This window comes from Coenobita brevimanus, chromosome 70 (genome assembly GCF_032717465.1).
Source record: "Coenobita brevimanus isolate Jiangsu-jjx chromosome 70, ASM3271746v2, whole genome shotgun sequence".
Classification (NCBI taxonomy): domain Eukaryota; kingdom Metazoa; phylum Arthropoda; class Malacostraca; order Decapoda; family Coenobitidae; genus Coenobita; species Coenobita brevimanus.
The window spans coordinates 45,770,514-45,790,346 of NC_137023.1; positions in this window are offsets into that span (position 1 = coordinate 45,770,514).

The window sequence follows — 19,833 nt, forward strand, 5'->3', positions numbered from 1 at the left end:
ATGGTTGGTGGATGCGGATGGATGGTGGATGTGGATGATTTTGTGGATGTGAACGATAAACAATATGGGTGGTTGGAGGATGTAGTAAGTTAATGTAGACTGTTAGAGGTGTTGATGTGGATGGCTGGTTGCTGCGGGTAGATGGTGGATTCATAGTCTACATGGTTGTGGATGTGAATGGTTAATGCTGTGGCTGATGGTGGATATAGTGAGTTCGTGTGGATGGTTGGTGAATCTGATGACTTGATGAGGATGGCTGGACTTCTATATGGGGAGGGTTGGTAGATGTGAGAGAAAGGTGGAAGTTGATAAGTAGTGGATATGCAGATCAGCTAAAGATGGGTATGGATGAGAATGGAGGTTAGCCTGCTGTTAAACTAAACAAAGTGGGTAAGCTTGAAGCAAGAAAGGCAATACAGTATATATTTCCGAGATGGTGACCTGAACACAGTTAAGATACAAACATTTCCTCTACCACAATCTCGCATTTTACTTCCAATTATAACATTACTATCCCTACTCGCAACTGATCAGAGTTTGTGTCCCCTCTGTCCTTGTTCATCCAGCGGTATAACTGGGTATTTTAAGGTAACATCAGCTACTGCAGGTCGTGTTCTTGGGGAAATTCAGGACTAAGTAAAGATTCATTGACTGCTTGAATATCTCTGGCTCAGTCGATAGATATTAATTCTAAACTTTCATCCTCATCTGTTCCCCATTACTCCTTCAAAAAGATCCACTGACAGTTCCCTTCTACATTTCCTTTGCACTCTTTGGCCAGTGGAAATTATTGCAGAAAATTACCATCTGTCGTTAGTCGGAATGAGGTACCTACGTTTGAGAGCCCCAGTGAATGTGTTGGCGAGATAATTACCTCAGTATGCGACACAGGCAGCCAGAGGATTACCAGCATAGCCTTTAGTGAGACAGCTTTTAGTTTTCTGACTGATGGGGATTTCTCATTGCTGAATATAATCATGTGGGGCTAAACAGAAAAATATAACTAGGTGCAACAGGATCAGAGCCAGGGGTTGAAGTCACAACTCCTCTTTGGTATTCACCTTTAATATGAACCCCATGTAACTCTGAAACAATAGCCACTGCTGAGATAATGGAGCTTGTTATGCGATAGGCTTAATTAAGTTCACAGTCCTAAGGCATCGCTAATTAGCTACTTAACATTTTTTTCTCTAGTTACGACTTGGTTGCGTATCGTGTATCTGGATGCTTGGATTTTTTTTTTTAAAGCTAATTTTGCAGACAGATATATGTATATAGAGCATAAGAGAAAAGAAACCAGAACAAGAAGAAATGTGCTTGGAAAAGTTAATTCTGTCATGCTGGGGACAAATTTTATGGTCTATTCTTGCTAACGAAAGAGATTTTGTTCAGCTGAGAGTGCGTGTGTGGATCGAGAGTGTTAATACTATTACCACTAACCCTACCATGGTCGTGACGACTCTAGTAGTGTGCATCAGCCGGACGATTTCATTAAGCTAGGAATACTAAAAACCTGACAGTGTTAATATGATGAGGGAGAAGCCGAGGACGTAGGACTGCAGACCTGCTAATCTGTCTTATTCAACATTCAGTGGTGAAGTTATAGGAACACAGGTTTTTTGAAGTTAGAAGAGTGGTTAGATTTTTCTTTTTTTAAATTTCTTCAACACGATGACGCCTATTTTTATGTTGTTCTTTCCATCGCTTAACGAATATATGAACGAGTAAACAAATAGCAAACTGAAAATGGGGGTGCAGTGAGATTCAAAGACACTGCATCACAAGTTCCCCCTTACTTGTCCCTCCCTCTCGCTGTTTCCACCCCCTCCTAACGTCTTCCACCTTCATTGCCCCTCTCCTTCCTCTACACTCCTCATTGTCAATTTCCTTTCTCTTATACTCCCTCACTTCCCTCTCCCCACAACCCTTCTCTCCCTCCCTCCCAGTCACGATGATATCTAGCAAGGGGGGATTGAAAAAAATGGATGTTCTTTTTTCTTCCTCTGTGTCTATCTCCTCCTCTTAATTCCTGCTTTAGTTCTCCCTTCCTTCCATTTTAAAATCCCCCCCCCCCTCTCTCTCTCTCTGACGGGTACTATAGCTCTCCTTCTTTCCTCCCTCCCTTTTCCTTATAACCTCTGATATAGTTCTTATTCTCCCCCTCCCCTTTCCAGTCTTTCTTCGTCTTTGTTTTTCTCCCACCTTCGTTTTTAATTCCTTAGTTTTCCTCTCTATCTTCCTTTCCATTCCTTTCCCACTTCTTTCTTCATCCTCCCTTTTTTCTTCTGTTTTCTTTTTCTCATTTCTTTCCTTGCTCCTCCTCTCTTCCTGCTTCTTCCTGTTTTTTTGTTTAACTTTGTTCGTGCTCTTCCCTCACTTCCGTCTCTTTTTTTTTTTTACCTCTCTTTCTCTGTTCTCTTTATTTCTCCACGCCCCTCCACTTCCTCCTATGGTCTTTCCTAACTCTTCTGCTATTTGTTATATCCTTTCTTCACTTCTGTCTCTAGTTTTTTTTCTTCCTCTTTTTCTTCTCACTTCTCCTTCACTTTTTGCCTCCTCTTCCTCCATCCCTTTTTTTCTCCCTGTCTCTCTCTCCTTCCATCTCTTTCTGCCTCTCTCCTTCTCTCCATCCTTTTCTTTTTGGTTATGCACCGCCTTCTCTTTCTATCTTTCTTTCCCTTCCTCACTACCTTTTCCCTTTCTCTCTCTTCCTTCTGCTTTTTCTTTCCTCTATCTCAGTCTCCCTCCCTTCCCTTCTCTCCATCTTCTTCCTTTCTTTCTCTTCTCTATCTGTCTTCTCTCCCCTAAGCCCACTTTCTCCTTCCTTCTCCACCTTCTTATTTCCCCTCCTTTCCCTCTCTTCCTCCAGCTCTCTCTCTCTTTCTGCGTCCCTTTCACGCTCCCTCTTTCTCCTTCTCTCTCTCCTTCTCTCCGTGTGGCTTCATAACTGGAGGGGAGGAGGAGAGTCACACACGAGGGAGGGAAAACTCTCTCCAAGTTCCGGCCGTTTCTCAGATAAGACAAAAGGGAGGGTGTTGAAGGTTGAGTTTTACACGAGAAGGAGGGGAGGGAGGGGGAGAGAGGGGCAGGGGAATGGGGTAGGGATGGAGGGAGAGAGAGGGGAATGGGAGAGGGATGGGGAGATGGCAAGGGAAGGGACGGGGAGAGAAGGGGAGCGTGATGGGTGACGAGGGTTAGGGAGAATGGAGGAAGACGGGGAGGGAGGGAAAAAGCTAAAAGTATGGCAAGAACTGGAAGAGGGGAGAACGAGAGGGAGGAGAGGGGGGAGACGGAGGGAGACTTGTGTGATGGGCGATGAGGATAAGAGAGAGAGGGGGGAGGAGGGAGAGAATGGGAGTGAGTGAGTGAGTGAGAGCTAGAGATACAGATGTGAAGCAGGTTGGAGGAAGGAAGGAAGGGGGGGAGGGGGGGAGAAAAAGCTGATACGGCGGTAGGGAGCGAAGTGTGATGTGTGATGAGGGTAAGGAAGAAGGAAGGAGGAATGGAGAAGTTAAGGAGAGGGACAGGGGGGTGGGTGAGGAAGGGAGGGTTGGAAGAAGAAGGGAGGCATGGAAAGTTGATAAAAAGAATGTGAAACAGGGGCGGAAGAGCCGGAAGGGAGAGGGTAAGGGTAAGGGAGAGAGAGAGGGAGGAGGGAGATGAAAGGGAGAGAGGGAGGGAGAGATAGAGAAGAGAGAGAGGGAGGAGGGAGATGAAAGGGAGAGAGGGAGGGAGAGATAGAGAAGGGTCGTAAAGAGAAGTGAAGAAAGAATGTGAACAAGAACAGGAAAGAAAGAGGGGAGGAAGAGAAGGAGAAAGGGGAGTGTAATGACTGATGAGAGTTAAGGAGAATGGAGAGTGTAACGAGGGAGATAGGAGGGGTGAGGGAGGGATGAAGAGTTGGAAGGATGATGATGAAAAGGTAAAACTGAAGGAATGGTAAGAAACAGAGACAGAAGAGAAGGAAATGGAGGAAGGAGAAAGGACTGAGGGTTGCAGGATGATGGAGTGGATGGAAAGTGGAACGATGAATGTGAAACGGGGAAAGTAGAAAATGAAGGAAGAAGGAGGGAAAGAGGAAGGAGAGTATGAAAGGCGATGGGGATAGGGAAGAAGGGAAGGGTGAAGAAAGAAGAGAAGCCTAGAGGAAAAATTGGGAGAGAGGAATGATGAAGGAAGGATAAAAAAACAGGAAAGGCGAAAAAAGAGATACTAGAGGAAAGACAGGGAGGAAAGAAGGGAAGGAAATGCGATGTGTGAAGCGTAAGGGGAAGAAGGAGCAAGTTAGTAGTAGCCCCAAGATCATCTGAAACGTGATTCCAGTGGGCTGCAGACTTGAAATGCCATCTTTCTACAGTTCACCAACTTCCTACAAGGGGGATAGGGAGAGAAGGGACGTCCATATAACCAGGCTGTGGAGCCGCATGGTCATATCAATGCCACCACACGAAGGCGTCCCTCTCCAACACCATGAACTTGATTTAAGGCAAGAATCAACCACTTCAGTCAGATAATGTATTGCTTAGTTTAGTCTTGCTACTACCAGATAATTTACCGAGCTTGGAAGAGGCCCCTATTTTTGAAGGGGTTACTCAGGGCTGTATCTAATTTAAGTTCGAAACGTCAGCCCTGGCTTAGATGCATACATTTGCCTGGAAGTAGTAAGATTATAATATAAAATGCGCCATCTAAGCTAAAAAAAAATGTAGAAAGACGAAAGATACCGAAAGAGAAGAAAAGTAAATGAGGAACGGGTATGTGCTGGGTGACGGGGGGTAAGAGACGGCTGAGAGACGGAGAGAGATGAGAGAGAGGGAGAGAGAACCAGAGGGGAGATGGAAAGTAGTAATGAATAGGGAATGATAAAGAAAATGAACGATGGAAGGGCGAGAGAATGGAAGAGAGAGTGTGAGGTAATAAAAGATCTAAGGAAAGAGAGATAGACAAGAAAGTTGCAAGGAGAAGTGGAAGGCGGAGAGGACGGAACGAAGGATGAGGCGTAAGGAAAAATGGACGCAAGGGTAGTAGAAAGCAAATGGAAATAAGGCCAAGAAATTAGATTAGAAGAAAGAGAAGAGGTATGGGGGTGAAAGGAAGGCGAAAGCTAGTGAAGAGTGAGAAGTGAAAACAAGGAGAGGGAAGGAATTAACACACAATTACAGTTCTTAAGGTCATCTGCTTAAAACCTGAAATCGAGAAATCGCATGCAGACCCCTAATTTTTTATCATGATTTTTGAAGTACGTGATGATGATACAACGCATTTGGCCTTCCCATATGGTTGCTGACTGCGTTCTGTAATATGGGATGCAGGCTGATCATACGTAATAACCACAGACGTTCCATGTATGAGTTTCAGTAATTGGGGGTTTGTATTCCACCTGCAATTTGATTTTTAAGAATGAGACCTTTAGATAAACGAATCACACAAACCTTACAGTCCTCCGAGATTGACCCGTCTTTAAAAAAATTGGGATACTTTACTTCTTATATTCGTTTTACCATACCTTGGCCTAAAATTTTCATCTCCCCTTTTTCAGCTCTGAGTTTTATCTCTAGAAAATAATGGCAGTCATGAGGAAGTGCTATGAAGTAGGCTGAACAGTGACGAATATGTAGGCCAAGTTAAGTTGAAAGGAGCACAGCCTCAGAAGCAGAGTAAAGAACAGTACAATAGCAGACTGGAGTGATGGATAGTGGGAAGGAGGGAGGCGGAGGGAGCAGGGAGAGCTGGAAGGAAAGAGGGAAGGAGACCAGAAAGGGAGGGAGACAGGAAAGGAGGGAGGAGGGAAGGGAAACAAGGAAGAAGGACGGAGAAAAAAAAAAGTGAGTGGGTGAGTGAGTGAGGGAGGGAGGGAGGAAAAAGTGAAGGTGAAGGAGAGAGGTAAAGAGAAAAGGGGTCAGAAGAGTTAGAGAGATTGAGAATCATTAGAGATGACGGAGGAAGGAAAGAAGGAAAGTGTTAAGAAAGGAAGAAGGGGAAGGAGGTAGAAAGGAACTCAAAATGGGAAGGGGACAGAAAAGAGGGGAGGTGAAGGAGAGAGGGAGGAAGGAAATCCGAAAAGAAGGGGGGAGAGGTGGGATGGAAGGAAGAGAAGGATGGAAGAAGGAAGGAATTAAGAGAAAGACGAAGGGAAGGAGACAAGAAGGAGGGGGGAGGGAGAGGTAGGGAAGGAGAAAAATGGGGAAATAGAGGAGATGAGGGTTAAGCTGGTATACTGGTGAGGTGGAACGAATAAGTGAGAGGAGGGAGGGTAACTTATGGAGATTGAGAGGAGAGGAGGAGAGGTGCAGGGGAGAAGAAGGAGAGGAAGGTAAAGAGGGGAGAGGAAGAGAAAGATAAAAAGTGCAGAGGAGAGGGATTAGGAAGATAAAAAAAAAGATGGAAGAAGAGGAAGAGAGATAAGGAGAGGAGCAGGAAGATAAAGATAGATGGTTTGATAAAAAGGAATAGGCAAGTAAGGGGAGATAAGAGGAAAAAAGAGTCAGAGGAGAGGAACAGGAAGACAGACAGAAGAGAAGAATAGGAAAATGAAGGGAGAGTATGAAAGGAAGAGGAAGATAAAAAGGGAAGAAAAGAGGAAGAAGAAACGGAGTAAAAGTGAGAGATGAAGAGAGAGGTAAAGGATGAACAGGGAAAATAAAGAGGGAGAATCAGAAGGAGAGGAACAGCGAGTAGACAGAGGATAAGAAGAGAGAGAGAGAGAGAGAGAGAGAGAGAGAGAGAGAGAGAGAGAGAGAGAGAGAGAGAGAGTTTTTATATTTTGAACCTGCTATCTCCAGACGATTTTTTTCACCCCAGGAAAGAGTATTCAGTAATAATTTTAGTCTTCAGTATTTTCCCCTTAGGAGCGGCCAAAATTATACCTGCTGTCTCCTGACGATTTTTTTCCCTTGGCAGAGAATGTTAAAAATATTCTTGCTTTCTACAGACAATTTCTTCAGCTTAGATTGTTAGAGAGAGAGAGAGAGAGAGAGAGAGAGAGAGAGAGAGAGAGAGAGAGGGTGAGTTTAGCTTCCACTGACTGCTGTGTTTAGAAGTAGTAAGAATGAATGAATAAAATGTGAGAGTGAGGGTGTGTGTGAGTTGGGGAGAGGGCATCCTGAGTTCGTAGGACAGAGTGACACGGAGGTGCTTCATCTGTGACCACCCCTAGCAGGATTAAGGAGTCTGGCTATACGAGGTAAATAGACAGAAGAATAGAGAGAGATGGATGGATGTAGACTGATCAGTGGATGTAGATAGGTGGGTGCAGATAACAGACAGACGGACAGACAGACAGATAGATAGATAGATAGATTGATAGACAGATAAACAGATAGAGAGAGATATATATAATAAACAGACGTCATCGTGTTGAATTAGTTTAGCAGAGAATGACAATGAGAATAGCTAATGACAGGAAGGGAAACAGAAGAGGGAGGGATATGCAGAAAGGGAGGGAGGGAAAGAAGAAGGAAGAGAGAGAAATGGAGATGCAAGAGGAGAAATGAACACTTTGGATAGATATAAGTTAAACAGAGAATGAGGAAGGAAAGAGATGCTGGAAAGAGTGGAAAGAGGGACAGAGAGAGGGAGAGCAAAGAGGAGAGGGGGAAGGGAAAGAAGGGGATAGTGAGGAAGAAAATGAAAGACAAGGAGATGAAATATGGAAAAGGATTAAATGAGGAAAAGAGATGCAAGGAAGAAGAGAAAGTGACCAATGGGAAGGAGGAGGAGGAGGAAGAGGAAGAGAGGAAGGGAAGGAAAGTACTGCAGAGGAGGAGGAGGAGGAGGAGGAGGAGGAGAGAAAGGGAGGAGGGGCTATCGAGAAGACCAAGAATGGGTGAAGTTTGATCAGCACGAGTGTGGTAGTAGTTGTGATGGTGGTAGTTGTGGTTGTGGTAGTGGCAGCAGGGATAATGTTTTGCAGGAGTGGTAGTAGTTGTGGTGGTGGTAGTGGTGGTGATGGTGGTGGTGGGAGTGGTGGTGGTGGTGGTGAACTGATAATGCCAGCCTTCGTAGTGAGTGATGCGTTAGGGACAGGAGGGAATGTTGTTAGTGGTATGGGCACTGATGGCAGTGGTAGTATTTGTGGTGGCTATGGTGGAGGTTGTGGTGGTTGTGGTGTAGTTGTAGTAGCTGTGGTGTTTGCAGCGGTAATGGCGGTAGTTGTGGTAGTTCAAGCAATTGTGATGGTTGTTGCAGTGATGGTGGCGATGGTGCTTATGGTAACTCTTGTGGTTGTTGTAGTTGTGGTGGTAGTGGTGGCAGCTATTGTAGTTGTCGTAAGGTGAAGGTGGTTGTAGTAGTAGTTGTGGTGGCTGTAGTAGTGGTGGTAGCTATTGTAGCTGTTGCTGCAATGAAGGTGGTAGAGGTAGCAGTTGTGGTGGTTGTGGTAGTTGTGGTGGTGGTGGCAAGCAGTGAAGGAGGGAAGCGAGAAAGGAAGATAAAAAAATAAATGTACAAGGCAGGGGGGAGAAGTTTGGAAGAGGGGAAGGAGGAGGAGGAGGAGGAGGAGGAGGAGGAGGAGGAGGAGGAGGAGGAGGAGGATTAGAATATCAGAGACGGACAAGGGAAAAAGAGAGGAAGAAGAAGAAAAGGAGAACGAAGGAAAAGAAAGAGAGAAGAATAGAGAATATGAAGGATAACTGAGTGAAAAGGGAAGGAAGAAGAGAAGAGGAAGTAAATGAAAGAAGGAAGAGGAGGAGAAGAGGAGGGAAAAATAGAGTGGCAGAGTAAGGATGAGCAGAGAGGAGAAGAAAAGAAAAGGAACAACGAGGATGAAAAGGGAAATAAAGGAAAGGAACGGGGAAAGAGAAGAGAAAGGAAAAGAAGAAAAGGAAAGGAGGAAGAGGAAGAGAAGGAGGAGGATAAAAATAGGAGAGAAAGACAGGGGAAGAAGGACGAGGAAGAAGGGATAAAGGAAATAAAGGAAAGATAAGAAAAAGCCAGGTAAAAGGGAAAAAAGAGGAAAGGAAGGAGAGGAAAGAAGGAAAGGAAAGGGAAGAGGAGGAGAGAAGAAGGTTACGACTACAAATAAGAATAAATGAAGAAGAAAACGAAGCAGAAAAGGAGGGTGAGAACACGAGGAAAAAGGAGGAAGACAAACAAACTAACAAGGAGAGGCAGATGGTGATGATGATGATGATGATGATGATGATGATGATGATGATAAAGACAAGGGAAGAACCTACAAGGAAGAAGGGTGAGAAAATTAAGAAAAAAACAGAAAAGGAAGAGATAAAAGAGATAGAAAGAAGGAGAGTGAGATTTAGGTATGAAGAACTTAGTTTTAGGAGGAATATAGGAAAGATGGATGAGGGTAAAGTTGTGGCGGATGGAGAGAAGTGAGATGGGGGGAGAGAGAGAGAGAGAGAGAGAGAGAGAGAGAGAGAGAGAGAGAGAGAGAGAGAGAGAGAGATGGAAGAGGAGGAGGAAGAAGTAGACTAAAAAAAAAAGGTAGGAAGCACGGCCAGGGAAAAAAATAAAACAGAGGTAAATATGGTAGAAATAAGACGGATGGAGAAGGAGGAGGGGGAGGAGGAGGAGGAGGAGGAGGAGAAAGGGAGAGGGGAAAGTGTGGAAAGAAAAGGAGATGGAGAGAAGGGAGGAAAGTGGAGGAAGATAAAAGAAAGAGCAGAAGAAAGATAAATGACAAGAAAGGGGAGAGGAAGAATATGAAGGTAGGAAGAGAGGGAATGACAGAAGAGGAGAAAAAGGAGAGAGAAATATATATGGAAAGGAAGAGAGGAAAAAGCAAAGAGATGGAGAAAGGGAAAGAGAAAGTCAGTGAAGAATGAAAGAGAGAGAGAGAGAGAGAGAGAGAGAGAGAGAGAGAGAGAGACAGACAGACAGACAGACAGAAGAAAAGAAGAAGAAAGTGAATGAGGCGAGAAAATAAGAACGTGAGAGAAGGGAGAAATCAGAATGGTGAATAGCGGAAGAGGGGAGGAGAGAGAGCGGAAGATTTAAGGAAGGAAGGAAAGCAGAAAAAAAGAAGGAATTTATAAGATTCAGAAGAAGACAAATGTGAAGATGAAAGATAGAGAAAAAAGAAAGAGTAAGAAGAGGAAAGACGGATACAGGAAGACGAAGAAGAAGAAGAGGGGGAAGGGGAGCAAGGAGAAGAAGAGGAGAGTAAGGCGATGAGGATAAGAAAGGAGAGGAAGGAAAGAGAGGAAACAGGAAGAGAAAGGCATTGCAGGAAAAGGAAGTAAGGGGAGACAAGGAAAACTAAAACCCAAGCAAGGAAGTGGGTGGAAAAATAGAGGAGAAAAGAGAGAGCTAGACGTAGAGGAGGAGGAGGAGGAGGAGGAGGAGGAATAGGAGGAGATAAGGAAGGGCATAAACAGGAGAGGCAGAGGTAAGCGGGTTAGGGTAAAGAGTTTATATGAGAACAGGAAAATTAAGAAAAAGAGAAGGAAGAGAAGAAAAAAGAAATGGAGTGGAAAAAGAAGAGGAGTAGGAGTAAGGAGAAGATGAGGAGGAGGAGGAAGAAGAAGAGGGGTAGAAGGAAGAAGATGAGGAGGAGGAGGAGGAAGAAGAAGAGGGGTTGAAGGAAGAAGATGAGGAGGAGGAGGAGGAAGAAGAAGAGGAGTAGAAGTAAGGTGAAAATGAGGAGGAGGAGAAAGAAGAAGAGAAGAAGAGTAAGATAAGGAGGGGCATTAAAGAGAGGGGAAAGGGAGCGTGACTTTGGGCAAGGAGTTGAATTGAGATGAAGAAGAGGAAGAAGAAAAGGAACAATCACATGATCAGGAGTAAAAGTAAGGAGAAAGGGAAGAGGAGGAAGAAGAGGATGAGGATGAGAAGAGGAGTAAGATAAGGAGGGACATAAAGGAGAGAGAGAGAGAGAGAGAGAGAGAGAGGCACGTGAGTTAGGGTAAGAAGTTGAAATGAGAACAGGAAAATTAAGACAAACAAGGAGGAAGAAAGGAAGAAAAATGAGAGGAAGAGGAAGAGGGGTAGAAGTTAGAAGAGGAAGACGAGGAAGAGGAGAAGATGAAAGAGGAGGAAGAGGAAGAGGAGAAGAAGAAAGAGGAGGAAGAGGAAGAGGAGAAGAAGAAAGAGGAGGAAGAGGAAGAGGAGAAGAAGAAAGAGGAGGAAGAGGAAGAGAACGAAGAGAAGGAGAGGAGGAAAACAAGGAGGAGGATAAAGAGGAGAGAGGTAAGGAGTTTAAAGGAAGAGATGACCAGGAGGAAGAAGGGAGAGGAGACAGAGGAGTAAGGAGGGGAAAGAAGAAGAGTAGGAGGAAGAGGAAGAGGCTGAGAAGAAGAGTAAGATAAGGAGGGGCATAAAGGGGGGAGGCAGAGGCACCTGAGTTAGGGTAAGGAGTTGAAATGAGAATTGTTTGGGTTCTTTCTGCGGCCAGGCTGGGTTTTTTACACTGATGCACGAGTACGGCACGGGGGAGAGGAGAAGAGAGAGGAGAGAAGAGAAGAGGAGAGAAGAGAAGGGGAGGGAAGAGGAAGGTAGAGAAAATGAAGAGAGAGGAGAGCTGTGGAAAGAAGTAGGAAGGGAAGGGAAAGGAAGAGAAGAGGAAACGAGAGAAGAGGCAGGGAGCGAAAAGATGGAAAAGTGGAAGAGAGGAAGAAGGGAAAAGAGGGGGAAGGGGGAAAGAAGGGAAAGGACGGGATAGGAAGAACAGAATACAAGAAGAACAAAGGGGAAGGGTAGAGGAGATGAAGAGAGAGAGAGAGAGAGAGAGAGAGAGAGAGAGAGAGAGAGACGAGGAAGGGAAAAGAGAAGGAAGGGAAAACGAGAGGTATCGATTTTTTTAAAACATTGATGGAAGTAAAGAGGACGGGAGGAAAAAGACAGAGGAGTGGAAAGGAAGAGAGAAAGAGGGAAGGGGTGAAGAAGAGGAAGGTAGAAGCGATAGGAGAGGAGAAATGAAGAGAGAATTAGCGAAAAGGAGAAGAAGAAGAGAAGAGACGAGAAGAACACTGGCGAAGGCTTTTTAAACACTGATGCAAGAGTACGATTTGAGGGAGAGAAAAAAGAGAGAAGATGAGGGGAGAAGGGAAGAGGAGAAAACAAGGGGATACGGTGGGGAAAATCAATGGAAAGTAGAAAGAAGACGAGGGGGATAAAGAGGGAAAGAGGAGGTGAAGGGAAGAACAGAGGAAAGTGAGGAGGGTTAAGGAGGGGAGTGAAGAGGGAAGGAAAGAAGAGTGGCAAACGAAGGGGAAGGGAAAGATTGGCAAGATGAGGAGAAGAAATAAGGAACTGTAGATGAAGAAGAAGGAGGGATAAAGGGAGATGGAGACGAGGAGAAGAAGGGATAAAAGAAGATGGAGAAGAAAAAGAAAAGACAAAAAGGGGAGGGGGGGAAGAAAAATGTAAGTGGGAGAAGTGAGAATGCGAAAAGAGGATGAGGAAAAAGGAAGGCAAAAAGATGGAGGATGGGAAGAAGAGAGGGAGGGGGAGAAGAGGACAAGAGGAAGAGAGAGGAAAAATTATGGAGGGGAGAAAAGAGAACAGGCAGAAAAACATAAAGGAAAGGACAGAAGAATAGAACATATGAAGGACTGGGGAGGATGGGACAAGGTGGGAGGAAAGAAGAGAGGAAGCGCAAAGGGAAGAAACAGAGACTCATGAAAAGAGAAGGGAAAAACAGGATATACAGTAAGATCATGAAAAACAACGTTAATAATCCTTTGCACGATATTTGAACACAATTTCTGTATTAAGAATATATAAGTAGCACAGACCTGAATACAGTGGTGGAATAAGGAAAAGTCGCCAAAGAAAAGAGGCTAGAGAACTTCGTATGCTGACGACAATACGTGCCTGTAGCAGTGAAACACAAAACGTCATTGCAGAAGAATAGTTCAACACTTACAAGATATCACTGCAAAAGAACAGTAGCTGCCTGAAAGTGGTGCTTCTGTCTGAATGGCGACCTTAATTTCAACAATGCACGTTATACAGAAAAAACAAAAAATCGCAGGAAAACAATTACTGAGAGTGCTGTGCGATATTTATTCTGCAGTAGTTTTTCTTATTTGCTTTTGTCTTTTCATTTCTTTAGTTTGCTTTAATTTTTAAGATCAACTTCATGAACACTGCAAAGTTAACTTTTTGCGTCATTATTGTTTGGTCTCTACACTATGGTGGAGATATTTGCCGTATTTGTTCAGTTTATTTTTTTTCCTTCAAAACACATTTCAGTTTCGAGTCATTCCTTCATTTCTTTACCAGTTCACATCAAACTTGGTAGAACTCTTTTTTGGGCAAATATCTCCAGATTGTCTTTTTTTTTTTTTTTTTTTTTTTTTTTTTAAATAATTTAGGCCTTTAAAGGTCAAACTGTATAACAGAAGATTATTGGGGTCTGTGTTCTTTTATGTTAATTCATCATCATGGCATTTTGTACAGAAATACACCAGTGTACTGTAATTGTGTGGAAACCATCCTACATTCCCTTGGGAATAATGGTATTACTAGTTTTTAGTTACATTTCCTGGTTCGTGTCATCATTTGCATCATGGCAGGATCAAACTCTGCTATCGGTGAGAAGCGAAGTATATCGTACCACGATTACTAGGACGCGTTGGTGAGGGGTTGGCATTAGTAGGAAAGGACTGTGGGTTTTCCAGACTCATAACCCTGTTTCCAACACTGTTATTGTCAAGTAATTGCTGTGGTAACCAAGCTACCGTGTTCTCCCGCTCGTGTTTCGGACGGCTAAATTATTCAGTTCATCATGGGTGAGTTAAAAATGACAATTTCACGTACTGGGTAAAATGAATAGCTGCTTCATGACATGAACAATTTCACAGAGTATATATATATATACCGTATACACACACACACACACACTTCAGTTTACTAGGGTATACTGAGTTAGCTACGGAATCTCTGGACAATTCCCATATTTTATAAAGGAACTGAGCCTTGTGCCCATTCATAGGAAAACTCAAAAATTATGTACGTACCTTAACTTTTTCATTCTCTTTTTTCACGAATTTCTCTCTCCTTCCCCCTCTCTCCTTTGATGTTTTCTTTCTTTGCTTTCCTCATATGACCTTTTATTTTCTTCCCCTTTTCATTATTACCATCCTTCCTTCCTATCTGTATTTTTTCTCCTCTATCCAGCTTTATTACTATCCTCGTTTAAACCTTCCCCTCCCTACACCTTTATCACCAAACCTCCCTCATCTCTCACCTCTATATAATTTATTACTTATTTCTTTATTATTATCCTTCCTTCGTCCCCCTCACCTCTGTTTATGACTTTCTTTCCCCATTATTGTTTGACTGTATTATTATTAGATGCTCTTACCTTCTACTCGTCTATCCTTTCTCCATCATATTTACCTGTTTATCCATTTTCTGTTTCCTTCCTCTAGCCTTTTATGATTGTCCTTCTTTCATCTTCCTCCCTTTCTTTTGTTTCTATCTTTCCTTCAACTACCTAAGTTCTGCCTTGATCCTCTCCTCCATCTCTATTACTCTCCTTCTCCCTCCGTCTCTCTCCCTCCCCTTCTCTCACTTCTGTCTCCTTACTCTTTACTTCTATCCTTCCCATACCCCTTAATCCCCTTTCTTTATTTCCATCCTTGTTTAAGCTTTCCCCCTTTACTTTTATTACCATCCTTCCATCATCTTCCTCCCTTTTTCTGATACACTTTTCTTGCTTTATCGTCCCCCATCTTCTTTCTTGCTGTCTTTCTTTCATCTGTCTTACCTTTAACTCCTCTCTCCCTGCCCTACACCCTCAGTACTATCCTTTAATAATTTCTTTACTTCCTATTCCTTTAGTGCCCTCCTTCCTTCGTTTCCCACATCTCCACTTCTTTTCTCTCGGTCTGCATTTCTGTTTCCTTCCCTCTCCTTCATTAATAGCATTTCTACATCTCCTTCACCTCCGTCCCTTCCCCTCTTTACGTTTATTACTTTCATTCCTTCAGCTCCCCCACCTCCACTTCCTTCTTCCCTCTCTTTCATTACGGTACTCTCCTTTCATACATTTCCTCCCCTTCCTTTATTATTCTTGCCACTTTACTTCTTCCTCCCACTTCCCTTATTACTCTCCTTCCTTCTTCATGTCCCTCACCTCCTCCTCCTCCTCCTCCTTCCCCTCAGGCTCCTCCTCTCCTTTATTATTCTCCTCACTTCATCTCCTTCCTCCTTCCTCCCTCATTACTATCCTGACCCTCATCTCCACCTCCTTCCCTTAAGGCTCCCCCTCCTTCCGTCCCCCCGTACGTAGTTATTATTGTTATTATTATTATTATCATTATTATTATTATCATTATTATTTTTATTATTACCATCATCATCCTTCCTTTATTTCATTTATCCCCTTGTCGTTGAAGTACTCCCCTTCAGTTATATCTCACACTACATGTCTCTCCTTTCATCTCTTTTGTGCACCTCATCTCTCCTTCCTGTCCAGTTTCTTCCTCCGTGTCTTTCCTCCCCTCCTTAATTACTACTCCCCTTCCTCCACTTCCATATCCTTTTTTCCTCTCAGTTTACCTTCACTCAGCAATGCGAGTAGAGTTATTGCTACCGTTCTTTCATCTATCTCTCCTTTATTTCCTTCCACCTCATCACCTTTATTGCCATCGTTCCTTCAGCTGTCTTTTCCTTTTTGTTCTTTCTTTTTCACCTCCTTTACTGATATCGTTCTTTCAGCTTTCTCTTCTTTTCTGTTCCCTTCTTTTACTGATATCTTTCTTTTAGCTGTCTCCTCTCCTCTATTCCTCTCCTTCCTTCCTTCCCCACATCCCTGATATCTATCCTTCAACTCTCTCCTACCCCTTTCCTTTATTAGCTTTCATCCTACACTTCCCTGCTTCCTTTCAGTCTCCCGTCTCCCCGAAATGCAAATATGAAGTTGATAATTTGGTGTAATGTTATTGGTCCACGGCAAATACAAAAGAGGGGACCGTCGCAGCTCCACTTAACAAATGAGCTTCACCCCTCGCCTCTAACTTCACCTGTAATCACGTGTATGCAGTTATAACCCACGCGACAGGCAATGCTCTCTCTCTGTTTGCTGTGCTGCCATATTTTCCCTCTTACCCTTGTATAATCTGGGTGGATAATGGTAAAACCGATACACCGACAGACCGAAGTAGGTTCCCCTCTGTTAATGGGTATTTAGTTGTAAGCCAGTGACAAGGAAGACTGCGTTTGTTGTGCTGTTGTATATATTTTTCTTTCCTACCTTTTCACGATGTGGTTGGATTATTAGTGGGCTATACACCAATATACCGATAAAAGTTCGCTTTAATGACGTATATTATTTCACACAACTCGCCCTGTTTTCTGTGCTAAAATATTCTCCCTTTAGACTGGATAATACTGTAGAACTGACACACCATCATACTGAAATCCATTAAAGGAAGTTGCTCTCCTGATTATATAAGCTGCTCTCTGCTGACTTGTATCCAGTTAAAATTCATACAACTAATATTCTTTTTCCTATTCTACGACAATTTCCCAGTACTCTTAATTTCAATATATATGCAGACGACTTTAATCACAAGAAGCTTCCCCAGGTGTACGTTTAATTATATAACTCCTAAGGCAACACTCATCTTTTTTTGTGCCATGATATTTCCCACTTGCCCATAATTTCTTGATCTGGCTGGATATTGGTAGAAGTGAGTGACACGCCAATTCACACTTGACACAGTCCATTAAGTTCTACTACACTGTGGCATCTTCATTTCGTCTCGCTGCCCTTAGTTACTTGATTTACTTATGTTTGGAGAGACGTCTTGTTGTGTATAGAGAGACTGAGGTAAGAGCAGCTGAGTCTGAGTTGAGAGAGAGAGAGAGAGAGAGAGAGAGAGAGAGAGAGAGAGAATACGTGTGTGTGTGTGTGTGTGTGTGTGTGTGTGTGTGTGTGTGTGTGTGTACATATATACATACATCACAAACACAAACAGACACGCTGCTTAAATCATAACACCGGGTGTCACATCACAAGCGCGGGTGTAATAATAATAATAATAATAATAACGAAAGACGAGCCATGAAAGGAATTTGGGTGACCTAGTAATCCAAATTAGGGCAAAGCGTAATTGGTATGTCTGTCAACTGTGATTATGAGGGGGGGGGGTAAGCGATATGGTAGACGCTGCTCTCTCTCTCTCTCTCTCTCTCTCTCTCTCATCAAAACCAAAATTCTTAAGTGCTGCGCGGAACGTAAGAAGACTGTGCTTGTGTTCTAAGTTGGTCGAAAGATTTCCTAACACTTATTCCTTAGCGATTTATTCTGCGTATTACACCTCATTATCATCTTGCGTTCTGTCGGTCCAAACTATACCGATATAAAACGATATAAATGATGTACAGCGGAATGTTAAAGTGTAAACTGCAAAATAAATCGGTAGGGAAGAGATGAAACGTAGCCCTCTATGCCACTTGGTTTGCGGTTTTGAGTATGGGCAATGGAGAGTGAGACGGTGAGAGTTGAGTGTAAGAGAGAGAGGGAGAAGGGGAGAGGGAGAGAAGAAAGAGAGAGGAAAGGAGGAAGAGGGAAGGGGAATGAGAGGAGAGGGAGATGAAGAGGGAGAGAGGGAGAGGGAGAGAGGACAGACCGAGAGGGAAGGTGAAGGCCAATAGTGAAGAGGGAGAGGGCAGGGAGAAAGTGAGGGAGAGGGGGAAGGAGAGGGGGAGTGGAATGGGACTGGGGGGAGAGAGAGGAAGAGAAGGAGGGGTAGGAAAAAGGCAAGACAAAGAGGAGACTGGAAGGGAGGAAGAAGCAGAGGAAAGAGGGATGGAAACAAAACTTCTTGCAGGGTGGAAGGAAAGGGAGAGGGAGAGAGTGAACAGTAAATGAGTTAAGCAATAGGATGAGAAGTGGAGGGAGAGAAAGGAAGGGAGGAAGTGGGGGAGGGAAGAAGGAGAGAGAAGGAGGGAGAGAGAGAGAGAGAGGGAGAGAGAGAGGGAGAGGGAGAGGAAGGGAGAGGCAGGCATACTGGTGTGCTATCGATCTGGCTCCTCTCCCTCCCACTCTCCCTCTCCTCTCTACCTAGTCCTTTCACTCTCCCTCTCACTTTCCCTCCTCTCCTTCTCTCTCCCTCCCATTCACCCAGTCATTCTCCCAATCTCCCTCCAATTTTCCCTCTTACTCTTCCACCCACTCTCCCTTCCACTTTCTTTCTTCCTCCCACACTCCTCATTCTTCCTCTCACTGTCCCTCCACCTCTTCCCTTTTTTTCCAGAACTCCTCTTTTCCTCTCACTCTCATTTCTTATCTCCATCTCTCTCTCTCTCTTTCTCTTCTTGTTCTTCCTCTCTCCCTCCCACCTTCCCTTTGATCCTCACCCCTTTCCTTTTCTTTCTCTCCTCATCTTCCTCTTCTTCTCACTTCCACTCTCCTTCGTCCAAACTCTCCTTACCCTTACCCTGTTCCTCCTTCCTTTTCCTTGTCTTACCTCTGTCTTCCCACCCCTCCTCTCCATCTCTTCTGTCTCTCTCTCTCCTCACCCTCCCTCTCTTCCCTTCCCTCTTTCCCTCTCTGTCCCCACCTCCTCCCATCCTCCTCCTTACCATTCCCCTCTCTCCCCTCCCCCTCCTTGTCTCTCCCCTCCCCCTCCTGTCTCCCCTCCCTCTCCTCTCTCCCTTTCCCTTCCCTCTCTCCCCCCCCCCCTTTCACCCCGGGGCAAATCGAGCTCTCAAACAGAAAACGGAGAGGAGAGGTAGTAAGGGAAACAGAGTTAGATATTACCCTTCCTCCACTCTCTCTCTCTCTCTCTCTCTCTCTTTCTCTCGTTTCTTTTTTGTGACCATTTTCCCCTTATTATTATTCCTCTGAACAGTTAAAGTAATATGATGATGATAATAATAATAATGATAATAATAATAATAATAATAATAATAATAATAATAAAAATGATAATAATAGCAACAACAATGATTCATCATCATCATTGTCATTATTATTAGCAGTAAAAAGCCTTTGATGGCGAGGTACGAGCGAGGCCATTTAAATTCGAAAGCATTGAAATGTCGCCTTACACCCCGAGGATGCCTAGAGTATGTTGATGGTTATCTACCCACCAAGTTTCATGCCTTTACGGCAAACTATCTGGCCTGTGGCTTTGTTTTGAAGATTTTCGACATGCTGCACTTGGCGCGTGTCACTTGCCACGTGCATTTCCTAGGTGTGATGAAACCTGTCAAAAACAAATCTTAAAGAATTGGGCTATCATATGGTTCAAACCATGCAGTGATCGGCCCTGTAGTTGCTGAGATATAAGCTTCGCAAAAGTGTTATGGTCAGGCCGGGTCGGGTCGGATCGGGTCGGGCCGGGTTAGGCCGCTCATATGTGAGAAAATGCCACTACTTGACGAGAGACTTGAAAGGGCTCGGCTCTCGCTCGTAATTACCCCCGCCAAGGAGGTTATGTTTAACCTCGCGTTTTTTGTTTGTAAGTATGTATGTTAGGAGGATTACTCAAAAAGTTATGAACGGATTTTAATGAAATTTTGTGGAAACATGGGCCATGGGCCAAGGAAGAAATGATTGAATTTTAGGCCGATTACAGACCCGGATCCGGAGTATCTAGCACAATATCTCCAAAAGTTCTCAGTGAATCAAATTCACTCTCAATGAAACTTTGTGGCATGGTGGGCCATGGACCAAGAAAGAATTCACAGAATTTGAGGGCGGATCCGGATCCAGTATCCACGGATCCGTATCCGGGATTACTCAAAAAGTTATGAACGGATTTTGATGAAATTTTGCGAAAGCGTGGGCCATGGGCTAAGGAAGAAATTAGTAAAATTTGGGGCGGATCCGGATCCTGATTTGAAGTGTTCCTCACAATATCCCCAAAAGTTCTCAGTGAATTTCAATAAAATTTTGTAGGAAGGTGAGCAGGCACC